This window comes from Alligator sinensis, unplaced genomic scaffold, assembly GCF_000455745.1.
Source record: "Alligator sinensis unplaced genomic scaffold, ASM45574v1 scaffold706_1, whole genome shotgun sequence".
NCBI lineage: Eukaryota > Metazoa > Chordata > Crocodylia > Alligatoridae > Alligator > Alligator sinensis.
Window position 1 is genome coordinate 302,965 of NW_005842683.1, and position 7,833 is coordinate 310,797.

The window sequence follows — 7,833 nt, forward strand, 5'->3', positions numbered from 1 at the left end:
ATGGATTTCTCACCTTTCTATGAATTTTTAGGGGTCTGGATGCATTGCCTGTAGCAGCTGGCCTGGAGTGGATCTGTAGTTCTGTCGGTGACGCTGTTAACAGGATATTTGGACAAGAATATGGTACAAAGTCCTACTATAGACTTTCCAGCCTAGAAAGTCCTAAGATTTGTCTTGTCATTTTCTAAGCAGCCAGTCACTCCTGGACTCTTGCAGAAAACATCTACCTCACTTTTGATGGGGTCAGGCACTAAACTGGTGCCACCGCAGTTCCTCTTTACTTCTCTGTGCTCTCTCATATAACCACTTATGCTCAGGAAGTGGCCTCTTGCTGCTTCCGTCTTTTCTAGCTAGCCTCATATATCTGAAGGAAAACACAGAACTGCCTGACAAAAAATGACTATTTAGTCATCCTCAGTAGCTCCCTTACTCAACACATTTTCCGCAACCTATTGCATCCTGCATTTGATATGGAAAATAGACTAGTTCACACTTCTGATTGCTCATTATCACAGGGACAGAAAACACCCTAAATCACTTCAGCAGTGGATTTGGAACTAGCATTACAGCTAAAAAGGCACATTTACTCTGGAACAAATGCATCCACATGGGAAGCTCTTCTACAATATCTAACAAGATCAATTTGTGTGCGTAGACAAGCTCTTTGTTTGCTCTGAAGGTTCTTTAGCATCTGCTGACTTCTTCCTGGATCCTGGTTTAAACTCTCTCCTAAATCTTCGTCATGGTAGTTTTATTCTGGCTCTGTTTTGGATAAGGTGCTTATCCCTTTTGGATAAGGTGTTTATCCTTTCCCCAAGAGTCCAAGGAATGGCTGAAACAAACTGGGCCTGGGTTCGTCTTAGTTCAGCTGTCTGTCTCCAGTAATGACTGGTACTAACCATCATTACATATTACCTAGTCGCTGTCTATATTCCAAAGCATGATGGTATAGATATTTCAGGTGAAAATTACCTAGTTATTAAAAAGTTAAAGTTGCTAACAATTAAAAAAAAGGCTCACCCTGCAAACCCAAATAATGGAGGTCATAGCTTTAATTCATCCTCGCTTCTCTGATATTCATGTGAGGAAAGATGTTAATGGACTACAACTCTAGGCAAGACAGGAAAAGATTTCATTAAAATAAGAGAGTGTACTAAAGGCCAATCCTAAGAATGAGCAAAGGAGGACTCTAAGGCAATGAATTCACCTCCAAGTTAGCTTGAGCAACTGGCCCTTGTGCCATAGCATCAAGCTTATCTAGTCCAGATATGAGCAGCCACAGTTGTGTTACTGTATCCTCAGAGGACATGTCTACATGAGATATTTACTGCATAGCTGACTAATTAGCTCTGTAGTAAAATGTCACTGTCTACATATGAGACCCTATTAAATTGCAGTAGAATAATAAATGCTGCTGCAGGGTAGTCTGCCTAAACACAGATACTACCTTGTGGTAGCCTTGTTTCATGTACTGCAGCACATGTGTAGACAGTGACAGGGGTGGCTGGGACACAAGGGTGCTTCAGTACAGGGCTAGCTGGCAGGCAGCCTCCATACTGAAGCATTCTCATGCTCCAGCCAGCCCCTCTGCAGTCCATGGAGCCCAGTCAGATCAAACCTGGGTTTTCAGGTTGACTCCCTGGCTCCCCTGACAGCTCAGGCTGATCTAACCAGGCTCCATACGCTGTGCACAAATAAACTCCAGAGCAGTAAGCCCTTAAATTTGTGCAAATTAGCTGCATGGGTAGATGTGCCCAGTAGAATTACATGCACGTTTTTCTACATCTTTAGGGACTGCCCATTTTACTGTGTGTTGCAGAGAGTTAAGACCACTGTACAGTTTAAGAATTGTAGGAGATCTTGACTGTTCCTCTGAGCCCACAAAGGAAGGACTAACAGAACCTATTGGAGGACTCTCAGCACTTGAGTAATTTAGCCTGCATCTTACCAAGGAGTGGCTGCATGCCAGTCCAAGTAAAAGCAGTACCTGACCTGTCACCTAGGACATTTGTACACGTTTGCACTGCAGCACTGGGCACTTTTAAGAGCTTCCAGCAGTGTGGCATATGCATTTGTATGAACATGGAAATGCACATCAGTGCTGAGAACATGGCAGTGGCACTTTTGAAGTAAAACACATTGAAGGTGTTTTAGTTCAAAAGCACACTGCCGCCATTTTCTCAGCACTGACACGCATTTCACTGTTTATACAAATGCATGCAACACAGCACCAGGCGCATCAGCTCGCATGATCTGATGCACCGGATCTCCAGTGTGTTGGAGCAGACAAATGTATGTGTATAAATGTCCCTAAAGCCCAAGTCAAGCCACCTTTAAAATACTACTTAACTTGAATCAGTTCTTTTTGTATGCAGATGGGAGCTGGATTAGGGTCAACACCCAGGTAACACTCATGACAACTAGGATGTTCACTGAAAGGACAAAAGACTAGCCCATAAAGAAGACTAAAGCTTGTGAAAGAAGATTTTAAAAATGTTTCAGAACAAAGAAGTACTGGACAGATCCAAATCTGGTGTTGATATGAAGATCTTCTCCATCCACTGTGATGGAGTTCAGGGAATTAACACCACAGGACACTTGACCCACCATCTCTGAAGTTGGAATTTCTTACCCATGTGCAGATTACATCATGTAAAGATATGCACATGAAATCCAGACACTCTCACATTTCATAAGATGCATATAGAGGCATAACAAGTGAAATTCTTTTTGACCCACTAGGCCATTGTATAGTTTCTGATAAAATCCTGGCATCCATGACCAAGGTCAGGGAAATATTTTTGTAGACCTGTGTGAACTAATTCTCTTCATGTGCCTAAATGGCATTTAATTACAGTTTGTGATTCTGCTCCAGGTGCATAAATGTCCACAAGCTCACTGAGTAGACTCCATGGGGCTGCATCAGTACACAGCATTGTATTCTTACTAGTGTACATGAGAGAGGCCTGGTAAGTCCTAAAAATGTAGCTAAGCAAAAACTTATGACTAATGAATGTTAGTTGTTGGGGAGAGAGAAAAAGCACAGCTGTGTTTCAGCCCAATAGCCTCATGGTTAACAACCTAGACTTAGATTCTTGTCACCCAGGAGGGGTTTGAATTTGTATCCCAGCACAGTGCTGTAACCACCAAGCCTCTAGGACTTCATTTATTTCTATAGGGGATTTGATAGCAGAATCAGCTGATGTTATATATGATTCAGACACTACAGTTTTGGCTTGAGCACTGCAACAAAGACATAGACAGCAGAGAGCAACACAAATGATTAGAGGTTTTGGACTTAGGACTTTCAAGGACAATTTAGAAGAACTGTGCACATTTAGTCTTGAGAAGAAAAGGCCAAGATAAGATTTGATAACAGTCCTCAAATTCATGAAGGGAGATTATAAGCTGATGATAGAATGTTTTTGTGGGCACAAGGCACAAAACAAGAAATGACCTTCACTTGCAACATGGGAAATATAAATTGCACTACCCAATAGCCCATCAAGAATGACTGGGGGGGTGGGGGTGTAGGGGGCAGGGACAGAGGACTGTCTCCAGCCCCCATCCCTCCCCAGCACTTTGGGTCTGGCCCTGCTCCCCTGCCCCCCACCCAAGTCCAGGCCTGTTCCCCACCCCCTGCTTTGAGTCTGGTGCTACTTCCCACCCCCTCCACTCCAGGTCCTCCCAGCCTGTGTTCATCTGCCTCTACTACCCACTCCCCTTGCCGCTCCCCTTCCTCCAGCTGTTGGCAGGGCCCCGCAGCAGCAGTGAGGTGCCACCATCGTGTGCCCCCTCCCGTTCCCTTCACTTCCTCCCCCTCCCTGCCAGCTTTTGTCGGGGCCTGGCGGCAGTGGGGCAGCAGTAGTGTGCTCCCTGCCATCATGGTGGGTGGGGACAGAGTTCTGCATCTGGACCCATCCCCGCTTCTCATCTCCCACCCTCATCCCCACCGCTTTTGGGCTGGGCCCGCTCCCCGCACTTTTGGGACTGTTGTTGGGGCATGGCAGTGGCGGAGCACCACCACTGTGCCTCCCCTGTGTTTTGTTTGTTTTGTTTTGGTGGGGTAGGATAGTGATGGAGAGCTGGAGAGCTGAAGAAGTCTAAGATTTGCGCATGTGTGACTTCCTTTTCTTAAAGGAAAGTTTGAGACCACATTGTTTTTGTGATTTAATCCACCAGGCTTTCTTTTCCTTTTTCAAAACAAAGGTAGACATTGCTTCCCAACAAGGATTCTGGAACATGTCTTCAAAGAGGCCTTTCCTACCTGAAGTTGTATTGTGACAAAAATTGTCTTTCACAGGCTTTACCAGCAGCGTAGCCTCGGCATCTATTCCAGCTCCACGAGAAGGCAGTTTTCAACATGTGGATCACCATGTGAAAAAGCCTGCTTTCTGCCACCCAGTACTGTTTATGCAGTTCTCTCCATGACTCTATAATGCAAAACGCACAATGAACAATGGAAGTAAGGATTCACTTAACCTGTTGCTTGATACTTTCCCATGATTCTTTTCCCTTTGACTGCCTAGTGGCTAGGTCTCTATTGGAGCATGCTGTCTGGCTGGGATCTTAGTGATTGAAGTACTAATTTGTGATGTGAAAAGTTCAAACAACCTGAGGGGTTTCTGAGCCCAACCCCTAGTCTCTTGTCTCCCGGGCTGGTTCTTTAATTATTGAACAAAAGGTAGGGGTCAGCTGTATCAAGCATTTGCTAGTCATGCTATTTGATTGCCAGTAATTTGCATGGTTTAAACAGCATTTCTGCAATCTGACTCTCTTCCAGTCTTGAAGAGCTATGAAAATATTAGTCTTGTAGCATAAGAATGTAACTGCATACAGGAACTGATCCAGTGGCAGAGATGCACCCCTCCTTTTAATCAAACATGCCACAGGAGCAGCAGCTGGGGACTTTTTTTAAGTCCCCAAAGCAAATAAGAATCCCCCTCCCTCTGGAGCACCGGGAGTATGGAGAGAGGCCAGACCCAGAGTGGTGATGTGGGGGGCAGGGTGCAGGGGTGGACACAGAGTGGCAGGGGGTAGTGGAGCGGCAGGGGGAGTAGAGTGGGGCTGGACCCAGAGTGGCCGGGTGGGGTGGATCAGGGCCAGACCCAGACTGGGGGGGTGGGGAGTTGAGTGGGGCCGGAGCGGTGGTAGGGGAGCAGGGCCAGACCTGAACTGGTGAGCTGGGTGGAGCAGAGCCAAACCCGGGGGGGGATAGAACGGGGCTAGATCTGGAGCAGTGGAGTGTGGGGTGGATCAGGGCCAGACCCAGAACAGCAGTGGTGGGAGTGGAGTGGAGCTGGACCCGGAGGTGGGGGAGGTAGAGCAGGGCTGGACTTGAAGTGGAAGGGAGGGGCATGGGGCTGAATGCAGGGCTCTGTCCCCACTTTCATTCTTGATGGGCAATTTGCTAGCCCTTAAAGAATGAAGTGAGATGGAAGTCATGTAATGAAGGTAGCTGCCACCCTCTCTGAAATGCCAAATGTGGATCTTATGAGTGTGAGCTGGCCCTTGGTAGGTCCTATTTCTGTTATTCAATCCTGCCTCTAAGATTGATCTAAAGTGAACTCAATGTTTGATCTAAAACGCACTAAAAGTCATGGGTGATGCTGCAGTGACTACAACGAAGACTGGATTCACAAAAAAGATGGTTGCCCTCATAACCTCAACTTATTTTAGGAGTATGATTCCATTAAAAAAAATAAAGAGCTCCTACAGGATAGTGCAGTTAAATTCTGTCTCAGTATCAACTTCCCGTGTGATCATGGCAACTGCCTGTATACTATACAGAAATAGGGCCTATCAGAACTCCCTACCTCACAAGGTCATTATGAGGCACACGGGCATGAAAGGGTAAAACAATGTGTTAAATTTCCAGAGCCTTCCTGATCACAACCAGTTCAGTCAAACTGCTTAAATGGATCTTAATTACCCTGATGTGTTAAAGCCTGACAAGAAGTCTATGCAGGGCATTTTTTTTTAAACACTGAAAGGGTTAGCATTTATAGTAGAATTTCTTTTGTAATGCTAACTATGGAATTTTACTCATTTTGCTTTTTGTCTTTATTAGAGCACCTGATGGCAGCCTTTATGTTTAAACACAAAAAGATTAATAGATTTAATAGATTTCATAGACATTAGGGCTGGAAGGGACCTTGGAAGATCATTGAGGGGCATGAAGTCAGCTAGGGTCAAAGGCTCCCAGCACAATAAGCATCCAAATTTTCTTAAAAGAGTCCAGAGTAGGTGCTTGCAGTCTATTCCAAGCCTTGGGGGCTAAGACAGTAAAGAAGTTTTTCCTTATGTCCAGCCTAAAATGGTCTTGGAGGAGTTTGTGACCATTTGACCTTGTCATCCCTTGGGGCTCTCTGGTGAACAGGCGTTCCCCCAGATTCTGATGCACACCCCTGATGTACTTATAGGCAGCCACTAAGTCACCTCTGAACCTGCGCTTTTCCAGGCTGAAGAGTCCCATGGCTCTCAGCCTCTCCTCATAAAGCGTGTTTACCTGCCCCCTGATTATGCAGGTGGCTCTCCTCTGGATCGCTCAAGCTTTTCCACATACTTTTTAAATTGTGGAGCCCAGAATTGTATGCAGGACTCCAGGTGCAGCCTCACCAAGGCCAAGTACAGTGGGAGGATGACATCCTGAGATTTGCTTGAGAAGCATCTGTGGATGCAAGCCAGAGTTTTGTTCACTTTACCAGCTGCAACATTGCATTGGTGGCTCATGTTCATCTTGTGGTCAGTCATGACCCCAAGTCCCTTTTGGCTGTGGTGCTAGCAAGCATAGCACTGCCAAGCCAATAAGCGTGATGTGGCTTTTTCCCCCTGAGGTGGAATACCATGCATTTTTCTGTACTGACTGTCATCAGGTTTTTGTTTGCCCACTTTCTGAGCCTGTCAACATCGGCCTGCATCACCAGCCTATCCTCAGGTGTGGACCCTTTACCCCAAAGTTTGGTGTCATCAGTGAACTTGGCCAGTCCACTTCACACACCAATGTCCACATCATTAATAAAGATGTTAAAGAGTATAGGGCCAAGGACGGAGCCTTGAGGGACACCACTGGTCATGGAGCACCATGATGATTTACTTCTGTCGATTCCCACTCTCTGGGTCTGACCTCAGCGTCAATTCCCCAGTCACCAGACTGTGATGTAGTCGAGGATGCAGTTGACCAATTTTTCCATGAGGAGATCATGGGACACCAGATCAAAGGCTTTTTTAAAGTCCAGATATATGACATCAACCTCTTCTCCCTTGTCCAGGTGATATGTCACCTGGCCATAGAAGGAAATGAGATTGGTCAGGCAAGGCTTACCTGCAACAAACCCATGCTGGCTGTTCCTCAGGATGTTGCCATCAGACAGCTTGCCAAGAATGGTCTCTTTGGTAATTTTTTCCAAGAACTTCCCAGGGATAGAGGTCAAGCTGATTGGCCTGTAGTTCTCCAGATCTATTTTCCTCCCTTTCTTGAAGATAGGCACCACACTGGCCTTCTTCTAGTTTTCAGGCACTTCACCTGAGTGCCACAAGTTCTCAAAGATCTTTGCCAGGGGCTGAGCTATGATGCCTGCCAGCTCCTTAAGTACCCTGGGGTGGATACTATCAGAACCAGATGACTTGAAGGTGTCCAGCCTCTCAAGGTGTTCCTTTACATGGTAAATACATATAAATCATAAACTGAAATTTATGGGATGAAATTCAATTTTCAAAATTGTGCTCCATCAATTAGCATATTAGTATTAAAAAACTAATTTGAGTGAAGCAAGGCACTTGCATTCAACAGGATTTCTCTGTTTGTCTGCTTTTAATTCAATTACTTCCAAA